The 20,809-nt window shown below is 38.8% G+C and overlaps 1 protein-coding gene and 1 pseudogene across 14 annotated transcripts in view; one reads left to right on the forward strand and one right to left on the reverse strand.

The window, feature by feature from the left end:
* The window catches only part of SRPK2 (SRSF protein kinase 2), a gene marked incomplete at both ends in the record, with an annotated part of 207,029 nt that overhangs the window by 74,947 nt on the left and 111,273 nt on the right, over positions 1-20,809 (forward strand). The window lies entirely within an intron of this gene.
* On the reverse strand, positions 15,261-15,554 carry LOC308267233 (large ribosomal subunit protein eL43-like; annotated as a pseudogene). Its single transcript has one exon. The product of its transcript is annotated as a large ribosomal subunit protein eL43-like (transcript).

A 20,809-nucleotide genomic window follows, 5' to 3' on the forward strand; every position in this document is an offset into this window, starting at 1 on the left:
CAAAACCCAAAGAAACAAAACAGACAAACCTTATAAAACATGTAAGGAAAAGCTATTTGGAAACCAGGAAAGTAAATCAGAGCCTCAGTTATTGATGCTCAGCTTTTGTACCTTTGGAAGTAGGCAGGCCATCTTAGGTCTGACTAAAAAAATCATATCACTTTTGGTAACTTATAGAATGTTAAAGTTTATATTGTACAATTTCTATATCTTATACCTAAGTTAAAGTGTAATGTTATTTAATTTGTGGCTTAAAAAAACAACAACCCAAACTGGTCAGTTATCTGAGCTGCCTTTCTGTTTAATCACAATTTATTTATTTGTTTGTTTATTTATTTATTTTATTTAATAACTTATTTAAAATGTAGTACTCCTACATTATTCTGGAGCCGGGCGTGGTGGTGCACGTTTGTAATCCCAGCATTTGGGAGGCTGAGACCGGAGGATCGCGGTTTGCAGACAGTCTCAGCTACTCAGTGAGGCCCTCTTCAACTCAGTGAGACCCAGTTTCAAAATAAAAAATAGGGCAGGAGGTGTAGCTCGGAGGTCGAATGCCCTTGGGTTCCACCCTCAGACCCACAAAAAACAAACAAACAAACAAAAACCCTACATTATTCTGTTACCATTTTTTTTTCTTTGTGGTACTGGGGATTGAACCTAGGGCCATTCTACCTCTGAGCTGCCCTCCTAGCTTTATTTATTTATTTATTTTTTTATTCTTTGTTTTGAAACAGGGATTCACTAAGTTGTGGAGGGCCTCACTAAGTAGCTGTTTGATCACAAATCTGTAATTCTCTTGTTTCAGCTTCCCAAGTACTGGGATTCCAAGCATGTGCCACCATGCCTGGCTGTTATCAAGTTAAAATAGATTTTGTGTCAGATTTCTAATGTTTCTATGGAGGATTGTTTTATGACAACCATAGGAAATCTTTTAGAACACAGATTTGATCTGTGTCAAAAAGGTTGCTCTACTTTTTTTTGTTTTTTTTTTTCCTGCACTGGGATGGAACCCTTCCCAGCTCAGTCTTAAATTTCTCTTTCTTTGGTCATGTTTCTACATCCATGCATCTCAAGGAAGTCCTGTCTAGTCAAATTACAGCTTTGATAAGCCCTTCTAGAACCATGTTCCTCTCCTGCCTCACATTTATCAACAGCTGTTGTTTGACAGTGGGGAGTATCATTGGCATTTGGACTACTTACTAGTCTACTTTCTGTCAACCTCAGTTTATAATCCTATATGTAGAAATACTTTCATCATAAAATATAGGGGCGACTCAGTGGCCAAGTGCTTGCCTAGCATGTATGAGGCCCTACGTTCAGTCTCTGGAACTGAAAGAAAAAAAGACAAAATATAGAAGTCCTTCATCCAAAAATGATGATAAAGCAAATCATATCATTTGCAGTTTATAAATTACGGTCTTTTATTTTTTTTTGTGGTACTGGAGATACTTTGGAAACAGGGTCTCACAAAGTTGCTGAGAGCCTCACTAAGTAGCTGAGGCTGGCTTTGAACCTGTGTGATCCTCCTGTCTCAGCCTCCCAAGAGCTGGGATTACAAGTATGCACCACCATGCCCAGCATAAATTACAGACTTTGTAAGACCTTTTTGGTATAGAGTCATATGTTTCTGTGTTGTTGGCATGGATTATTAAATTATAGTCACAAACTAATTTGTGTTTAATATTTTAAAGTGTCAAGATTATAAATCTTGGATTTTTCTGTCACCATGAAGTAAGCTTTATCTTTAATTTGTTTTTACATTCGTTTTACGTAAAATGTAAATTTAAGTAAATCTAGCACTTTCCATCTTTGGGTCAAAATGGAAACATTAAACCATAATCATTTATTTCCCTAGTGTCAGTGTTTTGTATATCACTGTGGTGCTTTTTGTCATATTTGCTCATATTTATCCAATATCATGCATTTTTGTTTGTATTTGTGGTTAAATACACAAATTTTTAACTGGTTTATAAAATTTAATCTTGTTTGTGAAGGAATTTTGATATCCCTACTGTAAATGGAGAAACAGTATCATTTACCTTGAAAAACAATGATTAAACCAGGCTGGTGGCATATGCTTGTAATCTCAGTACTTGGAGACCAAGACAGGAGGGATTGGAGGTTGGAGGAAAGCCTCAACAAGTAGACTCTCATCAACCTAGAGAGATCCTGATTAAAAAATAAAATAAAATAAAAGATAGGACTGGGGGGTGTATCTCAGAGGTAGAATGCCCCTGAGTTCAATCCCCAGTACCACAAAAAACAATGGCTATCAAATCTCATCTAAATCCTATTGTCAGAGCCACTGCTCCTTTATTTACTGGGAAATTAAATTGGCGAGTGTCATAAAGGAACATAAATTGTATTAGCATGACAGTGAGTCTTGTTTTTGTTTTTGGTATTGGGGATTGAAGCCAGGGGTGTTCTACCTCCAAGCACCTCAGCCCTATTTTTTTCCAAACTATTTTTTTTTCCAAACGGAGTCTCACTATGTTGCTGAGAGGCTCACTACATTCCTGAGGCTGGCTTTGAACCTGGGATCCTCCTATCTCAGCCTCCCAAGTATTGGGATTAAAACCCTGCACCACCATGCCTGGTTTCTAACTCGACTCATAGTAGAGTCCTTTAAGTACCAGTGGCTAGAAGAAATTAAGAGTAATTTTAGTAGTTTATATTTGTTATATTTGTTATTGTAGATTATATATTGTTTATTAGCATCTGCTATTCACTAGCTTCTTAGTGGTTTGAAAATCTGAGAGCCACAAAGGCAGCACAAAAATGTAGGATTTGAACTATTAGTGTATACAATGTGTACAGAAGATGTTTTGATAACTGCATTTCTGGGAGACTTACTTTAATAAATCCAACAGTGTTATGCTGTTACAAACACAGTTGCACAGTTGTCTACCAAGGCCACAGCAAATGATTGCTGGTTTGCTCTGATTGCTGCCATGTGGAAATAATTCAGGTCAAGGTTTGTTAGATTTCTGTGTGTGTGTGTGTGTGTGTGTGTGTGTGTGTGTGTGTGTGTGTGTGTTACTGGGAATTGAATCCACAGTCATTCTGCCTCTATGCTATACTCCCAAGCCTTCTTTAAAAAAAGTTTTTTTTTTTTTTTTTAAATGTACTGGGAATTGAACTCAGAGATAGTCTACTCCTGAGCTACACTCCCAGACTGAATTAATTAATCAATTAATTTATTTTTTCAGGTCTGGGGATGGAACCACTCAGGGGCATTCGACCTCCGAGGTACACCCCTACCCTACTTTTTATTCTTTATTTTGAAACAGGGTCTCACTGTGTTGCAAAGTGCCTCACTAAATAGTTGAGAAATAGTTGAGGCTGTCTGCGAACCGCGATCCTCAATCTTCTGGTCTCAGCCTCCTAAATGCTGGGATTACAAGCGTGCACCACCACGCTCGGCTCCTGATTTTATTTCTTATTTGGAAACAGGGTCTCACTAGATTGTTGAGAGCATCACTAGATTGCTGACGCTATTCTTAAACCTGTGATCTCCCTGTTTCAGCCTCTCAAGTACTAGGATTACAAGTGTGTGCCACCACACCTGACTCTGAGCCCTGTTATTTATTCTTTATTTGGAAATGGGGTCTCCCTAAGTAGCTGAGGCTGGTTGTGAACCTGATATCCTCATGTCTCAGCCTCCAAAGCACTGGGATTACAGGTGTATACCACCACATCTGGCAAAACCCAGACGTTCAACATCCAAAAAACAGACGCTGGGCGTGCTTGTGCAAGCCTGTAATCCTAGTACTTGGGAGGCTGAAACAGGAGGATCACAGGTTCATAGCCAGCCTCAGCAACTTAGCAAGACCCTGTTTCAAAATAAAAAAACAAAATAGGAATAAAATAGGGCTGGGAGTATATCTTGGAGGTAGAATGCTGCTGGATTAAATCCCCACCCCACCCTGAAAAAGGAAGATTTGGGTTTTTACGTCAAAGGTCTTCAGTGATAGAAAAAAATAAAACACTAAAATAACATTATCAAAAATAGAGCATTTTATACTCAGATTCAGCTCATGGTAAATGTTTTTCCTCTGTGTGGTGTGTAGCACATTGGTCACAGTTTGTGAGCTACAGACTTCCGCAGACTTATTGTAAGCAATTTTCAAATCCTGTGAGTACTCAGCGTTGTCTGTAGGTCAAAGGCATCCAAATAAAATTGTTTTCACCCTGAAAACGGGAAAAATCCCTTGGACATTTTGTATGCATCAAACACTGGTTATGATCACTGCTACAAGAATTACGTACTAAGACACCAAAATTCATTAAGATATCAACCATTTGAAATAGGAAGGGCACCTGAGAAAGAGGAATTTCTCAATTTGGATATCATTCTTCTGCAAATATTTAATACTCACTGTGACGGAACTTAAACCTTTAAAAATAATTTGAAAATTATAGAGGTAGAGCGGTGTTCTGTTTGCAGAACTGCCTCATCCTTGTCTCGTTTCCCCTTTTCCTTCCTTTTCTATCTTTCCCCCTTTCATCTATCTCTTTGTAGTGAAAAAACGTTGAGGCTCATTTGAAGACTTGAATGCACTAGAAAAAAGGGGGCCAGAGAAAATGGAGTTCCGGGTAGGAAGTTATGATGAATAGTTAAGTGCAGACATAGATGTGTGGTATTTGCTGTGCAGCTATTAAAGATGACTGAAAAAAATAGTTTCCTGAGAGCCAAACAAAAGAAGTCATATTTATTTTTAAAGGGTTAAATAAGCTAAGCTTGGTGGTGCACTCTTGTAACTCTAGTACTTGGGAAACTGAGTCAGAAAGATTACAGGTTCACAGCCAGCCTCAGCAACTTAGTGAGACTCTGTTTAAAAATAGATAGATAGATAGATAGATAGGTGGTAGGGCTAGGAGTGGTTCAGCCCCTAGTACCACAAACAAAACAAAACTATGCTGACTGTTACCATATTCATTGAGTGAAGAGGAAATCTGATAGAATTAAATATAAACTTGTGTGAAAGGAACTGGTTTGTTTTTCATTGGTCTTTGCCAATTAAAAAGAATTTGAATTCCTTCTGACTATACTAACAAATAGGTTCTATATCCAATCTATGCTTTATTTACTTTTCTTTCTGGTAAAACATGATCGCTGAGCCCAGGCATGGTGGTGTACACTTGTAATCCCAGTACTTGGGAGGCTGAGACAGGAGGATCACACAGGTTCAAAGCCAGCCTCTGCTACTTAGTAAGGCTCTCGGCAACTTAGTGAGACCCTGTTTCCAAATAAAATATAAAATAGGTCTGGGAGTATAGCCCAAGGGGGAAATAAATAAATATATATATATATATATATATATATATATATATATATATATATATGAATGATTGCTGGAGGAAGAAGAGGGCATAAAAAATCTCTTGTTTTATGGCTGCCTTTATAATCTTTGGGGTCAGTGACAAAAACTATCCAGTGTGAAACTTGCCTCTGTGGGTTAAAATGAACATGATAAATATATTGTCAAGAAAGTAGAAGACACCAGGAACCTTTCTAAAGGTTGAAAGGAAGTTCTCTAAATCCAGCCCACCGAAGCGTATTTGTAACCTTGTTTTCTTCCGATGTGTATTTGTAACCTTGTTTTCTTCCGATGCGTATTTGTAACCTTATTTTCTTTGCAACAACTGCTAGAACATTATCCTCTTTTATCTTTGCTCTTGTTCATGCTTTTTCTTAATTGCTAGTCTCTCTGCTTAGATCCCCTGGCTTTACCTTAGCTCTTCGTGACCTAGGAATTACCCTTCTGTCTGTAAACTTTTAATTTTTAAACATCTCTTTGGTATGAGTGCGATGGTCCACACCTGTAATCTCAGTACTTCATAGGCTAAGACTGGAGGATTGTAGATTTCAGGACAGCTTCAGCAACTAGTGAGTCCCCCCACAATATAGTGAAACCCTGTTTGAAAATAAAAAAATAAAGCCGGGCGTGGTGGTGCACGCTTGTAATCCCCGCGCTTGGGAGGTGGAGAAAGGAGGATCGCGCAGGTTCGAAGCCAGCTGTGCTGGCTTAGGAGACCCTGTTTTCAAATAAAAATATAAAAAGTAGGTCTGGGAGTGTAGCTCGGAAGTAGAAGGGTTTCCAGGAACCCCAGTAAACCCCCCCCCACACACAAAATAAAAATAAAAATAAAAAATAAAATAAAAAATAAAACAGGGTTGTAGGTGTAGCTTAAGTCTCTCTAGATTCAAAAGCATTTGAGTTACCTTATCTCATCATAATGTGATCTAGTTGGCCACTAGATGCTGTTGCTTTCTTTACAGAATCCTTTCCAAATCCCTGTGCTCCTTTCTGAATTTCCTGTGTTGCTTTTATGCAACCATTCCTTGTCTGCCTCAGATGCTGCTCAGTATCTTTCCTGTCATGTCACTAGTTTTTCCTTGTCTTCATTGTCCTTTGCATCCTTTCCAGGCTTACCTTCCTGAATGAGACTCATGAGTATGGCTTACGAAGGCCTTCCACTCTTCATCAGAATCCTTACTGATGTGCTATTTCTGGTCCTTCAGCCTTCTTTATTTTTTTATTTTTTATTTTTTGTGGTACTGGGGATGGAACCCAGAGGCATTCGACCTCCAAGCCACACCCCTGCCCTATTTTTTTGTTTTTATTCTTTATTTTGAAGCAGGGTCTCACTCAGTTGCAGAGGGCCTCACTAAGTAGCTGAGGCTGTCCGTGAACCGCTATCCTCTGGTCTTAGCCTCCCAAATGCTGGGATTACAAGCGTGCGCCACGATGCCCGGCTCTTCAGCCTTCTTTATAACATGCTCTTCCTTGGCTTGGACCTCACCAACCAGATATTATCTCTCCTGTAAGCTGACCCACTCTCCTGCTGCAGAACCCTCTTGTGTCTCTCAGTAGGCCATTCACACCTCTGTCCTGAGCAACAGCACTTTTCACCCCACAAGATTGGATTTATCTCATGATCCTGGTGCCCAGCACATCCTCTGATTCATACACTGAGCACAAGTGTTTATTTGAATAAAGATCTTTTAAAACTTTTTTCCCAAGGCTGGCATGGTGGCAAAACACCTGTAATCCTAGTACTTGCCCTCTGCAATTTAATGAGGCCTGTTTCAAAATACTAAATTTAAAACGACGACGACGACGACGACGACGACGACGGTGGGGCTGGAGGTAGCTCAGAGGTACGATGCCCCTGGGTTCAGTCCCTAGTAACATACCTACCCACTGACCCAAAACAAAAAGCCAACTTTCCTAAGAACTGGTGGGGGACGTGTTCTTTAATTTTTTAAAATATTTTTTAATTTGAATGTACCGAGCAATATTTCTTTATTGTCTTCTGAACAGTTTTGTGTAATGGTTCTTTCCTTACCTGCTTCATCCAACCTCCTTGTGCTCAGGTACCTTGTAGAACTCCTGTTGCCGTCGTGGGCTCTTTTTTCTTTATAGGGATTAGGGTTGGCCAGGATTGGGGAACCTGGAAAAGCCTCCTGACCAAGACTTGGCTTAAGCTAGCTGCCCATGTCAACACTTCAGCCCCAGCAGTTTCCTTATGGTAGTTCTCCTTTTAAAAGAACCCACTTTATGTTGGATTACCACTAGTCCTGAATCTTGGAGTAATGTTTGGTAGTTAGTTAATGACAGAGTTCAGCCAGGCACTAAGAGCTGGGCACCTAGCTCAGTGGTAGAAAATTCCTGGTTCAAACCCAGTACTATCAAAATAAATGAGTAAATAAACGGTGGAGTTCAGGTTTACCTTATATTATCTATTTGGCTAGTGGTCTTTCCCTGCCATTGTATTGATGACAGCAGATAAAATACTAGGCAGAACACTCGGAATTAAGCTTAAGAAATTTCATTTATATCATTTTCACATTAAAGTTTAGGTAATATGCTGAATTGTAAATACTTATTAATGATAATTCAGAGAATATAATCTTTATAATTCAGTTTAAGTTTTTTTTACCTTTCCTGAAATTTGGAGTTTGTTAGTCTTCAACTTTGTTCATATCCTTTTGAGCCATGTGCATACCTTCTACTAGAATAAATGTAATTTTGAAGTAGATTTGTATTTGAAACGCTACTTTCTTGGCAAGCTTTGAACTTTTGCATAGTTTCCACTTTCACATTCAGCATAAAGCTGTGGTCAAGCAAAGGTCACAGGGACTGGAGACCCAGCTTGACTACTGTGTACTTTGGGGTGAGCCCAGTTCAGTTGGTTGCTGTAGACTAGCCTAGGGTTTCTTCTGAGTAGACATGAAGTTAAAATAGGTGATTCATTTTAGATTGGCAAACCACAGGCTATAGATAATTTTTCGTTTCTTGTTTCAGATTGGACCTTGTGTGTGTGTGCCAGTGAGTAGGTCTTTGTATAGTAGAAACTAATAATGGTTACTTTGCTTTATTTACTGTAAGAATATATCTTTCTACAGTAAATTTTTAGTTTCTTATGAGCAGGGAAAGGAAGAGGTGGTCATATTAGTAATTTCGAGCTTTAAAGTAGAGGGATCATTTGAGATAAATTTCATTTTTAGATGAAGAACCAGAACTAGAAATATTCTTAACTAGGTAAGAATGACACTCAAACATTCAAGAGAGAATTGAAAATGGGAAACATTTAAATTTTTCCTTTTTGCGGGTCTGGGGATGGAACCCAGGGGCATTTGACCTTCAGGCTACACCCCTGCCCTATTTTTATTCTTTATTTTGAAGCAGGGTCTCACTGAGTTGCTGAGGGCCTCACTAAGTAGCTGAGGCTGTCTGCAAACCGCAATCCTCTGGTCTCCCGGCTAATATTTTTATTTAAAAAATGTACAGAACTTGACCTGGTCCATGAGGATGGATTAAGTTATTGGGCAGATTATGGCAGACTGTAAGAGTAGACTCAATGACCTTTACTTGGCAGGAAGATTTCCTTCTAACTTTTTTCACTGTTTGTGTTCACCTTGAGAGGGGCGGTAGAGGGAGTGATTGAGAAGTTGTTTGGTCATTTTGCTGGAAGAAAAAGGAAGAGTTGAGTGGTAATAACTTGATCTTGCAGAGTCAGTACTTCCTGTGAAGGAAGGGTGATCTTGTGATGATGGAGTTATAGACTGTTAGAAGCAAACACAGCATGGTATGTTGGAAGAACACATGGGCTTTGGAATCATGAACCGGATGTTCATTCCCTGCAAGCTACATGACCTCTTTAAGCTTTAATTTTTCTAGTCTTTAAAATAAAGATAATACCCATCTCATGTCGAGTGTGAAGATTTAAGGAGATAATGCATATAAAGTAGATGCTGAAGAGAAGTGGTGGGTGGTGTGAAAAGCAACCTGACAGGAATAATCATATGCTTTGGAGTCAGGCCAGGTTTTCAGATGAACTTGGCCACTGAATTTTTTGTTTGCTTGTTTACCTTGAACAAGTAGGTGACCTTCTGTCAGCACCTGTATAACAGAATAATGCATACCAATTGTGTAATAATGAGATTTAACTGAAATACTGTATATGAAATGTTGAGGATAAGAGAACCACTCAATAAATAGACTAGGAACTGGTAGATGCTTCAAAGAAGGAACATCTAAATTTAGCCTAACAGTCCTGGTATATACCTCAATATGTCACCATCTAATTTTGGTATCAGAATTAGAGCTCTTTAGAGGCAAAAGTACAAAAAGAAGTTTACATCCTTTTCTTACTGTGTAGTCTTTTTAAAAAGGTTAATTTTGCCTGGTGTGGTGGCCCATGCCAGTAATCTCAGTACTTGGGAGGCTGAGACAGGAGGATCATAGGCTCGAGGCCTGTTCAGCAATTTAGATCTTCAGCAACCTAAACTTTTATTTCAAAATAAAAAATAATAAATAAGTAAGTAAGTAAATAAATAGGGCTGGTATAGCTCGGAAGTAGAATGCCCCTGTATTCAATTCCCATTACCACCAAAAAAACATCAAAGTTATTTTTTATTCTAACACCATTTCTGTGCTTTCACTAAACATTTTTATGCCTTTGAATTCTTCTGTCCATTTGGGTAAAAACTGTTCTTGGACATGCTTAAGAGGCAAATAATTCAGATAATAAAAATTAAGCACTGTGGGCTATGAAATGAAAGGTTAATTATGCATCTTAAACAATTTGGTAAATATTTGGTGAACAATTACTTGGACAAGTCTCAGGTAAGTATTTTCATGTATGGAAATTAAAGGCCCATAATAAATCAGGAGCATATATAAAATATAACATATGGAGGGACAACAGCCTCTATTTTAAGAATGTTCTTCCAAAGCAGTATTTTTTTTTTTTTTTTTTTGCCACCCAGAAATCTCCCCATTTTTATAATCAAGTTTGTCAAGCTTTAGCTTGATGTATACTTTCTTGGACTGTAGACCATAGGTTCCCAAATTTACTGGCTTTCAGGAAAAAAAAAAACACATTAAGATATTACTCAGTGCCCCCATGGGTGCTTCCACTACCCCCTTATTGTATTCAGACACTCACCCCCACATCTCAATTGCCCTAGAGGCTACTGCCCTCTTGGATTGGTGGTGGTGGGGAGCTATTGCTCACTTAGGGAATCCACTAGAGATGGTTTCTGTTTAGGCTTGTAAATTTTTTTAGAAGTACCCTTCTCCTCCCTCCTCCTCCCTTCCTCCCTCCTGCTCCTCCTCCTCCTGTTTCTATCTGGGGTTTAAAAGTAGAGGACATTATAACCCAGGCATAATGTGTAGGGTACCCCACATGATTTCTTATACCCTTCCTAAATTCTTAAGGCTCAGTTTAAGGAAATGGTCTAATGTAAGTCTATTCCACACTGCCTCTAGATAAATTATTTCATCCTTGCACAATTAAAGAATAAAAATAAGTTTGCTAGAACTTCATTTTTAGCTGGGCATGGTTGCACACACCTATAATCCTAGTACTTGGGAAGCTGAGACAGGAGGCTCTCAGGTTACAGGATAACCTCAGCAAGTAGGAAACTCTTGTCAACCTGGCGAGATTAGTTTAAAAATAAAAAAATAAAAATAGGTTTGAGGGTGTAACTTCAAGGTACAATGCCCGGGGTTCAATATCATTATCATTAAAGATTAAAAATATATTTTTGACTTTGGTATGGTCTAAATGTTTGTGCTACCCCCAAGTTCATGTGTTGGAATCTGAATGCCTGATGTAATGTCATTTGGGGTGGGGGGCAGTTGGGAGATATTTGAATCTTGAAGGCAGAATCCTGAAAAATGAGATTAGTACTCTTAAAAAGAGGCCTAAGAGGTACCATGTAAGGATGCAGCTAACAAGTTCTACCTGTGATCAGGAAAGGGACCCTTGCCAGACACTGACTCTGTTGGCATCAGCCACTTGAGCTGCCAACCTCAAGAGCTGTGAGATGTAACTTTCTGTTGTTTTTAAGTGACTTCCATGATATTTTCTTAAAGCAGACCAAATGGATGAAGACAGATACTCTTTGTCATGCTCAATATATTTATTCTAGGGGTTGAACTTATTCTATTGTAAATAAAATTTGGCTAAAGACATGGGGAATCTCAGCCAGATTCTCCTTCAGAATCTTCTCTTCTTGAGAAAAGAGGTATGGTTTGCAGTCATACCACCCTGGACGTGCCTAATCTTGTCTGATCTTGGAAGCTAAGCTGGGTTGGGCTTGGGAGAAAAGACGTATGAAAATAGCTTGTACATAGCTAAGAAATAGTTTGAGTAAGTTGGAAAGCAAGCAGTAAAGCTTAGAATGCAAAGGGAAGAGGGGATTAAGCTCAGTGGGCTATTTCTTAGCCTTACTAACATATCACTGTGTATAAATCTGGACTCTTGGGTTTTTTATTTTTGTTGTTGTTGTCGAATATTCTGGGTGGGGAATACTGGGGATTCAACCCAGAGGCATTCTACCTTGGAGCTGTACTCCCAGCCCTTTTTATTATTTGTTGGGAAACTGAGTCTAATTAGGTTGCTGAAAGGCCTCCTGTTTTGGTTTGACTGTCCTTGAACCTGTGACCCTTTCCTCTCACCCTCCCAAGTACTGAGAGTAGAGGCCTGTGCTACTCTACCTAACTTCAATTTTCTACATGTTAATGGTTTTTCTGTTTTGGCTTTATATTGTAGGGCAGTATTCCCACATCTGGCTCTAACTAGATTTTATTATTTGTGTGTGTGTTGTTTTTCTCTCATTAAATATAGTTGGCTTCTAGGATTATGTTTAAAACAATACATTTTCATGTTCAGGCCCCTCGCCCAGCCATCTTCTCTGACTCATTAATGGGGGGAAAACAAAGATGTATTATTTGATGGCAAAGAATTAGTTGTAATTCTTTCAGCGATAACTTTATAATTTAGGGGAAAAGAATTCTTTGTTCTATGTGTGTTTTTTTTTTGTCAAGGAACTTCCTGCATAAGATAATTTGTCTCAACATTTTTTTCCCTGACACAACAGGAAGGAGTGATAACTATTTTATACTTTCTGTGTTTAAATTGTATTGTAAATTTTTGGCCAAGTTTTTTAGAAGAAGAACTTAGATTTATGTATTTTCTTGTTTGTTTGTTTGTTTGTTTGTTTGTTTATTTATTTATTTATTTATTTATTTATTTATTTATTTATTGTTTTTGCAGTACTAAGGATTGAACCCAGGGGCAGTCTACCTCCAGGCTATACACCAGCCCTATTTTTTATGCTTTATTTTGAAATAGTCTCACCAAGTTGCCTGGGGTCTCATTAAATAGTTAAGACTGGCTACGAACCTGTCATCTTTCTGTTTCAGCCTCTCAGGTACTAAGATTACAAATGTGAGCCACCTTGCCCAGCTTCCTGTTCCCTTTTTAAACAATGCATAAAAAATGTACTAAGAAGAATTTATAATTCTGGTCTCTTAAGAATAAAACTAATTCTAAAGGTAGGGGTTCTATGAGTTCAGATAATGATAAAGTACTATACATTTCAAAAGTGTAGAAGTCAGTTTGATTGTTTTCACCTTCAAAGAGATGAAAAAAGTTTAAGGATATAGATATATTTGCTCTCATTTAAGCATTACATAATCTATATTTTTATTGAAGTATATTTCATACCCCAGAAATGTGTATAATTCTTTATACATGTTTTAAAAATTTGATAAAAAGAGGAAGAATATCCAGGCGTGGTGACGCACGCTTGTAATCCCTGTGCTTGGGAGGTGGAGACAGGAGGAATGTGCAGGTTCGAAGCCAGCCATGCTGGCTTAAGAGACCCTGTTTCCAAATTAAAAAAAAAAAGGTATAAAATAGGTCTGGGAGCATAGCCCGGAGGTAGAAGGGCTTCCAGGAACCCCAGTACCACCAAAAAAAGAAAAAAAAAAAAAAGGAATAAAGAAAATTGGGCTTTACAGTCAGTAGGCTGAACTATCCAGATAATGTAGGACAGTTTTATACTCAGGAAGGAAGAACTCAGAAGTATACTGGGAAATAAATTATGTGGTCACTTTGGCTTTAAAGACTTGTTAGATTTTGAGCCTGATGATGTTAATCCAGGAAACCTGCCTGGATTCCTGGGAGCTGGATTTAGTTGCCTGCCCACATAAGAAATAGGCAAATAATGTAAAAAGGAAAAAAGAATTTAATACCATTTGATTAAGCTGGGGGAAAATAGCTAGAAGTAAAAGCCAGGAAATATACATATGTAGCCAGAGGGTATGTCAGTTTCAACTTCCTTGGTGATTGACTATTCAGAGCCGGAGAGTAGTTTTTTAGTTTTCATTCTCAGCATGGGGAAGTTTTAAAGCTAAAACAATTAGCTTTAGCTGGGCGTGGTGGTGCACGTTTGTAATCCCCTCACTTGGGAGGCTGAGACAGGAGGATCGCGCGGGTTCAAAGCCAGCCTCAGCTACTTAGTGAGGCTCTCAGCAACTTAGTGAGACCCTGTTTTCAAATAAAGTATAGGTCTAGGAGTATGGCCCGGAGGTAGAAAGCCCCTGGGTTTCACCCCCAGTACCACCCCCCCAAAAAAAAATAATAAAAATAAAAATAAAAAAAATAAAAAATTGGGCAGGGGTTATAGTTCCGGAGGTCAAATGCCTCTGGGTTCCATCCCAGACCCCACCCCCCATCATAAAACAATTAGCTTTTCATTAAAAAGGATTTTTCAGTTTCTCCTCAGTTTGATCAAGCTGCACTAAATTTGTTTTTCCTTTTTATATTGTTTGTTTATTATGTGGTAGGTGGCTGAATCCAGCTAGCAAAGGACCCAGGCAGGTTCCCTGGCTTGTTTGCTGATAGCAGTTACTGTCTCCTGCTTTTGTTCCTTTATGTCAAAATGTTTATTTCAGAAAAAAGTTTGGAAGGGTATGTTCCAAAATGGCTGTGCTTGTTTCTGTTTAGGTAGCAGGATTACTGATGTTACTACTTTCTTCCTTGTAGGTATCTCTCTTTTCTACCAAGCCAAATGGTTTTGTTATTAAACCAAAATAGCTGAACCACAGATTTTCAAAATTTGTTTAATTTTAACAAAAATAAAAATGAGACTGTAATGACTTATCAGTCAGAATTCTGAGTTCCCCCAAATGGAGAATGATTTGGCTATTTTGCTAGAAATACAGTTTGCTGGAATGATTGGAACGGGTATTAGAATCAACAGAAAAGCTGGGAAACAGGTGGAGAGGTAGTAGATCTCTCTGGTAGATCTCTCTGGATCATCTTTGGGAATCCTGGCTGCTGTACATCCTTACCACTAAAGGTAGGATTTCTCAAACCTCACTGAATCCCACCCCATTTGTAGTACTGGGGGTTGAACCCAGGGGCATCTACCTCTGAGCTACACCCTCAGCCCGATTTTTTTATTCTTTATTTTGAAACAGGGCCTAAGTTGAGGAGGCATCACTAAGTAGTTGAGGCTGGCTGCAAACCTGTGATCCTCCTGTCTCAGGCTTCCAAGTACTGGGATTATAAGCATGTAGCACCATGCCCTTTGGTTTTGTTGCCTTTGTCCTTGAGTTACTCCATCATACATTTGTTTCTACTAGTGAGTGTGTTTCAAGATGAGCCTAAGCCATGGGCCCATGCCTGGACAGCTGTAGGCCACATCCCCTGAGGCTCCTGGGTGGGAAGCAGTGCTTTCTTGACCTGGCGTTAGCATTTGTACACATCCAAAGGATGAGGGTAATAATAATAATGTTGGTTGTGTATGTGTGTGCGGGGATATTTAGGATTGAACTTTGGGACATTCTACCTCTGAACCACACCCCCACACTTATTATTTTATTTTATTTTTTTAACAACAAACCACAATTTTTTCATAAAAATTAACCCATTTATTATAGGCTGAGGATGTCTCAAATTGTAGAGCTTCTATGATCTTTCAATTCCTTCAGCCTTCTGATGGCAGACTTGACTGTGACGGCAGAAGTTGTGTTGTAGGTCCAGGCACCACCAGCCTCAGTTTGCATTGCAAGAATCACAGTGCCAGATCCCTACCGCCATCTCTTCATCTTGGTTTTGTCGCAGAAGGAGCAGGTGTACTCGGCGTGCTGGCTGATTTCAATTTTCTTCACCATCTTCCAGAGGGAGGCACCATAGCGGGCCTTGTATTTACTGACAATGCCTACCTTCTTGGTGCATTTAGCCATGTTGAAGCCACGTAGGCCGGGACCCATAGAGTATTATTTTATTTTTGAAGCAGGCCCTAAGTTTCTGAGGGCCCCGCCAAATTGCTTAAAGTGGCCTCGAACTTGAGATCCTCCCCTCTCAGTCACCCAAGTACTGGGATTACAGGTTTGCAACACCACACCCAACTCTCCTTTTATTTCTTACAGTGCTGCTTGTGGCTTAGAAGTACAACTGTGGCTTCAATGGAACATCTTGGGTGTCTTATGTGTGCTTATAGGCAATCATCCCCATCCCCACTCTGTCTTTGGGGTAACTCTTACCTGAGTCCAAGTATTCAGGCTCTAAGTCTTGTGTAATGGTCACAACTAAAAGCACTGCAGCTTCTTTGAAATCTTTTTTTTTTTTCTTTTCTATTTCTAAGCCATGAGGTTTATTGATTGATTGTGGTACTGGAGATTGAACCCAGGGGCACTCTACCTCTGAGCTACACCCCCAGCCCTGTTTTATTTATTTATTTTTTCAAAACAGAATCTCATAAAGCTGTTGAAGGCCTCACTAAGTTGTTGAGGCTGGCTGCAAACCTGCGATCCTTCTGTCTTTACCTTGTAAGTACCGAGATTACAAGCGTGTACCATCACACCCGGCTAACTCTGAGGTTTAAGTGGTAGAATTCCTTTCAGAAATGAAAACTGTCTGGGCCCCAGAGGAATTATCAGCTTACACTGTTCACTCCTTTGAGCTTTGAGTAGTTTTACTGAGAAAGGTTTGATGAAAAAGAATATTTATACATTTTGCTCATAGGAATTAGAACATTTAATTTATTCACATAAAGGTATAAGTTTACTTTCCAGAATGTGCTGAGTCAACTGCATAATTTTTTTAAAATTTTTTATTGGTGCACTGTATTCATACATCATTGTGGGATACAAAAAAACTTTTGTAGACATACATGCACACATTGCCCAGTCAGCCCCCACCCGATCCCCACCCCATTCCCCTCCCCATCCCTCCTTCCCATGCTTGGCTTAGTGGTTGACATCTAGTATTATAGCAATTTATCCAAAATTAAAAATGATAATCTCACGTAACAGTTTCATTTGTCTGATACCAAGCTTTTGATAACTTAAAGATAACATTTCAATATTTCTTTTTGCTTTCTTTCTTACCAGAGAATATTTTTTCTTTTTCTTTTTTTTAGGTGAAACTATCATATATTTATATATTTATTTTTCAGAAAAAGAATCTATCCTAATATGGAATATGGACTCTAGATACCCAAAACGATCTCAAAAAAGAACAAAGCTAGAAGATATATATTTTCTGATTTCAAACCATATAAAGCTACAATAATTGAAAGAGTGTAGTACTGTTCTAAAGGCAGATATATCATTGGAGTTAAGTAAAAGCCTAGAGCTAAATTCTTTCATATATTGTCAAGTTATTTTTGACAAGGTTTCCACGAACATTTGGTGGAGGAAATAATAATCTTTTAACTAAATATTGTTGAAAAATAATAATTACATGAAAAAGAATAAAATTGGACCCTTACCTAATCCCATATACAAATATTAACTCAAGATAGATAAAAGACCTAAATATAAATCTTTTTTTTTTTTTTTTTTTTTGCGGGTCTGGAGATGGAACCCAGGGGCATTCGGCCTCCGAGCTACACCCCCTGCCCTATTTTTTATTCTTTATTTTGAAACCGGGTCTCACTGAGTTGTAGAGGGCCTCACTAAGTAGCTGAGGCTGTCCGCGAACCGCGATCCTCCAGGTCTCAGCCTCCTGAATGCTGGGATTACAAGCGTGCGCCACCACGCCCGGCTCTAAATATAAATCTTAATACTATAAACTTTTAGAAGAAAATCTGGGTCATAAAACCTCACAATATTGAAATTGGCAGTGATTTCTTGGATATGATTTCAGTGGCACAGGCAACAGAAGGGTATACAAACTCCCTAAAAAATAAAAAAAATATTGTATATCCAAAGACAATGTAAACAGAGTTAAAAGTTACTGATAGAATGGGATAAAATATTTCCAAATGCTATATCTGAAGGTATATTAATATTCCAACTAGAAATCCTAAAAATTAACAAAAGCAAACAATACAATTTAGAGATAGGTAAAAGACTAACATAAATAATGAATCTCCACAGATAACTAATCTTAGTTGTCTGTTGGATGGGAAATCTTGTTTCTCTGGTTCTGGTGTGTGTTACCTATTTCTTCTTTGTAGTTAATCTCTTTGAGTATTTTCTCTAGCGCTGGTTTTGAAGACATAAATTCCTTCAGTTTCTGTTTGTCATGGAAGCTTCTTATTTCTCCATCTAATTTGATAGAAAGTTTTGCTGGGTAGGACATTTTTGGCTGGAAGTTGTTTTCTTTCAGAGTTTGGAATATGTTACTCCAAGCCCTTCTGGCTCTCATGACTTGGTTTGGGAAGTCTGGGGTGGTTCTAATTGGCTTGCCTCTGTATGTCACTTGGCCCTTGTCCCTGGGCGTGAGGCCGGCGTATCTCCTCTGTGGCTCTGAGCTCCGTTCTGAGTCCCCCTCCTCTCTGGAGCCTGGTGATTTTTTTGTTTCTCCGGTGATGGGTGATGGTGTTTTCTGGCTATGAAAGGCGCTGATTTTTGGTAATGGAGATTGGTTGTTAGCGGGGCTCTTAAGCCCCGCTTTTCTCGGTCGCCATCTTCCCGGAAGTCATCTCAACTGCATAATTTAATGGATCTTTTGTCAGTAGATTTGGCAGTAGGGAGTGGGAATATGTAGTATGTTATAACAAATATTATTGGTTAGATTTTCTACCCTAATTTTTCTTTAAATATGTGTGTGTGTGTGTATATGTATATATATGTATATGTGTGTGTGTGTGTGTGTGTGTGTGTGTGTGTGTATGTATATATATGTATATATATATATAGTATGACAGTACCAGGGATGGAACCCAAAGGCATTGTACCTCTGAACTACGCTCCCAGCCCTATTTTTGAATCTTTTTTTTAATTTTTGAAACAAGGTCTCACTAAGTTGCAAAGGGTTTCATTAAGTAGCTGAAGCTGTCAGTGAACCATGATCCTCGGGTCTCTGCTTCCCAAATGCTGGGATTACAAGCGTGTGCCACTCTGCCTGGCTTTTTAATTTTTAAAATAAAAACATTAGGTGGGTGCCGGGCATGGTGGTGCATGCTTGTAATCCCCGCGCTTGGGAGGCTGAGACAGGAGGAACGCACAGGTTCAAAGCCAGCCTCAGCTACTTAGTGAGGCTCTCAGCAACTTTAGTGAGACCCTGTTTCCAAATAAAATATAAAATAGGTCTGGGAGTATAGCCTGGAGGTAGAAAGCCCCTGGGTTCCACTCCCAGTACCAGCCCCCCCCCCCAAAAAAAAAAAATTAGGTGGCAGCCTACAGAATGATTTTGCAGTAAGTCAGATCTTTCCAAATCATGTTTGCTCAAAGGCTATGCTTATATCATCATCGTCTTTTTTTTTTTTTTTTTGTGGTACTGAGGGTTCCCAGGAGCATTCTACCTCCCAGTTAGACTCCCAGCCTGATTTTATTCTTTATTTTGAAACAGTCTCACTCAGTTGTGCAGGGCCTCACAAGTGCCTGAGGCTGGCCATGAACCTGTGTTCTTCCTGCTTTTGCTTCCCAAGTACTGGTATTACAAGAGTGTGCCACTGTGCTCAGCCCTTAATGTTTTTAAGAGCCAGTGATGGGGCTGAGATGTTTTGGGTTTCTGGTAGTTTCTCAGAAAGCTGATTGTGCATGGTATACTGGCAGCTCTCCAGCCTGTCCTTGTTGTGGCACAAACTTGACTCCACGATATCACCAACTATAATTTAAAGTGAATCCTCAAACCAGTGTCTGTCTCTTTTGAGACGTTATGTCATATTCCTCATCTTGCAGCACCATATGAAGCAGTGTTCACAAGCTGCCGTTCTGGTTCTATCTGTGTAGGTGGTTCATTTGGCAGTTTTCATTTATTTATAGTTTCTTAATAAAAATAAAAAATTTGAATCAATTCATATTGCTCAAATTTGGTATTTTATACTCAGTGCCCAATAAATTCTTTTCTTTCCTCCTGTTGATATGTTAGGGTTCCCTTACCTTCTTTCCTGGAGAGCAAAGCACAGGTCATTGCTGTAAGTAGTATTATACGTGGTAAGTTGTTTGGCTGAAGTAGGACAAAAGTTTTATATTTTCTTATCTTTAGCCCATTATTTGTGTGTTTTTTTTAATGGATTCTGGATATTGTCCTGAAATGTTTCCATATTTGCGGAACACAAAACTTGTTTTCCCTCTCATAGCACCACTACATCATTGTATCTCAGTGAATTACCTGCCTATAATTATAATACACCCCATTATTTTATGCACCACTACAAAAGAAAAGGTACTGCCCGTTAAGCTATTACACCATTGATTGAAAATGTATCATGAAAACTCAGTGCATGTTAGGATACATGGAATATGTTATGTGTGCAAGCTCCCTTCTCCACATTGGTGCCAAAACTGATATTTTATTTAATTAATTAATTATTTCTTTTGTGGTACTGGGGATGAAACCCAGGGGCCTTCTACCTTCGGGCTACACTCCCAGACCTATTTTATACTTTATTTGGAAATGGTCTCACTAAGTTGATGAGAGCCTTATTAAGTAGCTGAGGCTGTCTTTGAACCTGTGTGATCCTCCTGTCTCAGCCTCCCAAGTGCTGGGCTTAAAATTTTTAAAATAAGCTGGCCACCACGCTTGGCCTAAAAGTGATATTTTAAAAGTCCCAGATCTTACAGTGTCATTTCTCTGCCTGAAATGCCTAAGGTAAAATAAAGCCCTTAACAAGATGCACAAGATAATTGTCCTCCCTGCCTACATTGCTCCACTTCTGACTCCATCTAGGGGATTCTTGTGTGCTTTGAAACCCTTATCACCTTTTGTCTACCTAAGTAGCATCTGGTGAACACTCTTCCCAGTGCTCCTATCTTCACTGCTTTGTTGCTCTCTACTTCTATGTTCTTACACTAATGTGTCAGTTATTTTAAGGTCTTCTCTTTAGGGCAATGTATAGATAAGAACATGATCTTTGCAGACAGTGTTGGCTTGAAGGATGACTTAGTCACTATTTAGTTTCATAGCCTTGAGTGATTTACTTAATCTTTTTCAGTTCCCAAAAAATAATGATTAGAATTAGTTTGGATTATTTATTTTAAAGATTGAAGTATGGCACCTAGTAAATATCAGTAAATATACTGTATTGTTTTTAAAATATCTAATT

Source organism: Muscardinus avellanarius (assembly GCF_963383645.1).
Source record: "Muscardinus avellanarius genome assembly, chromosome: 9".
In the NCBI taxonomy this organism is placed as follows: Eukaryota; Metazoa; Chordata; class Mammalia; order Rodentia; family Gliridae; genus Muscardinus; species Muscardinus avellanarius.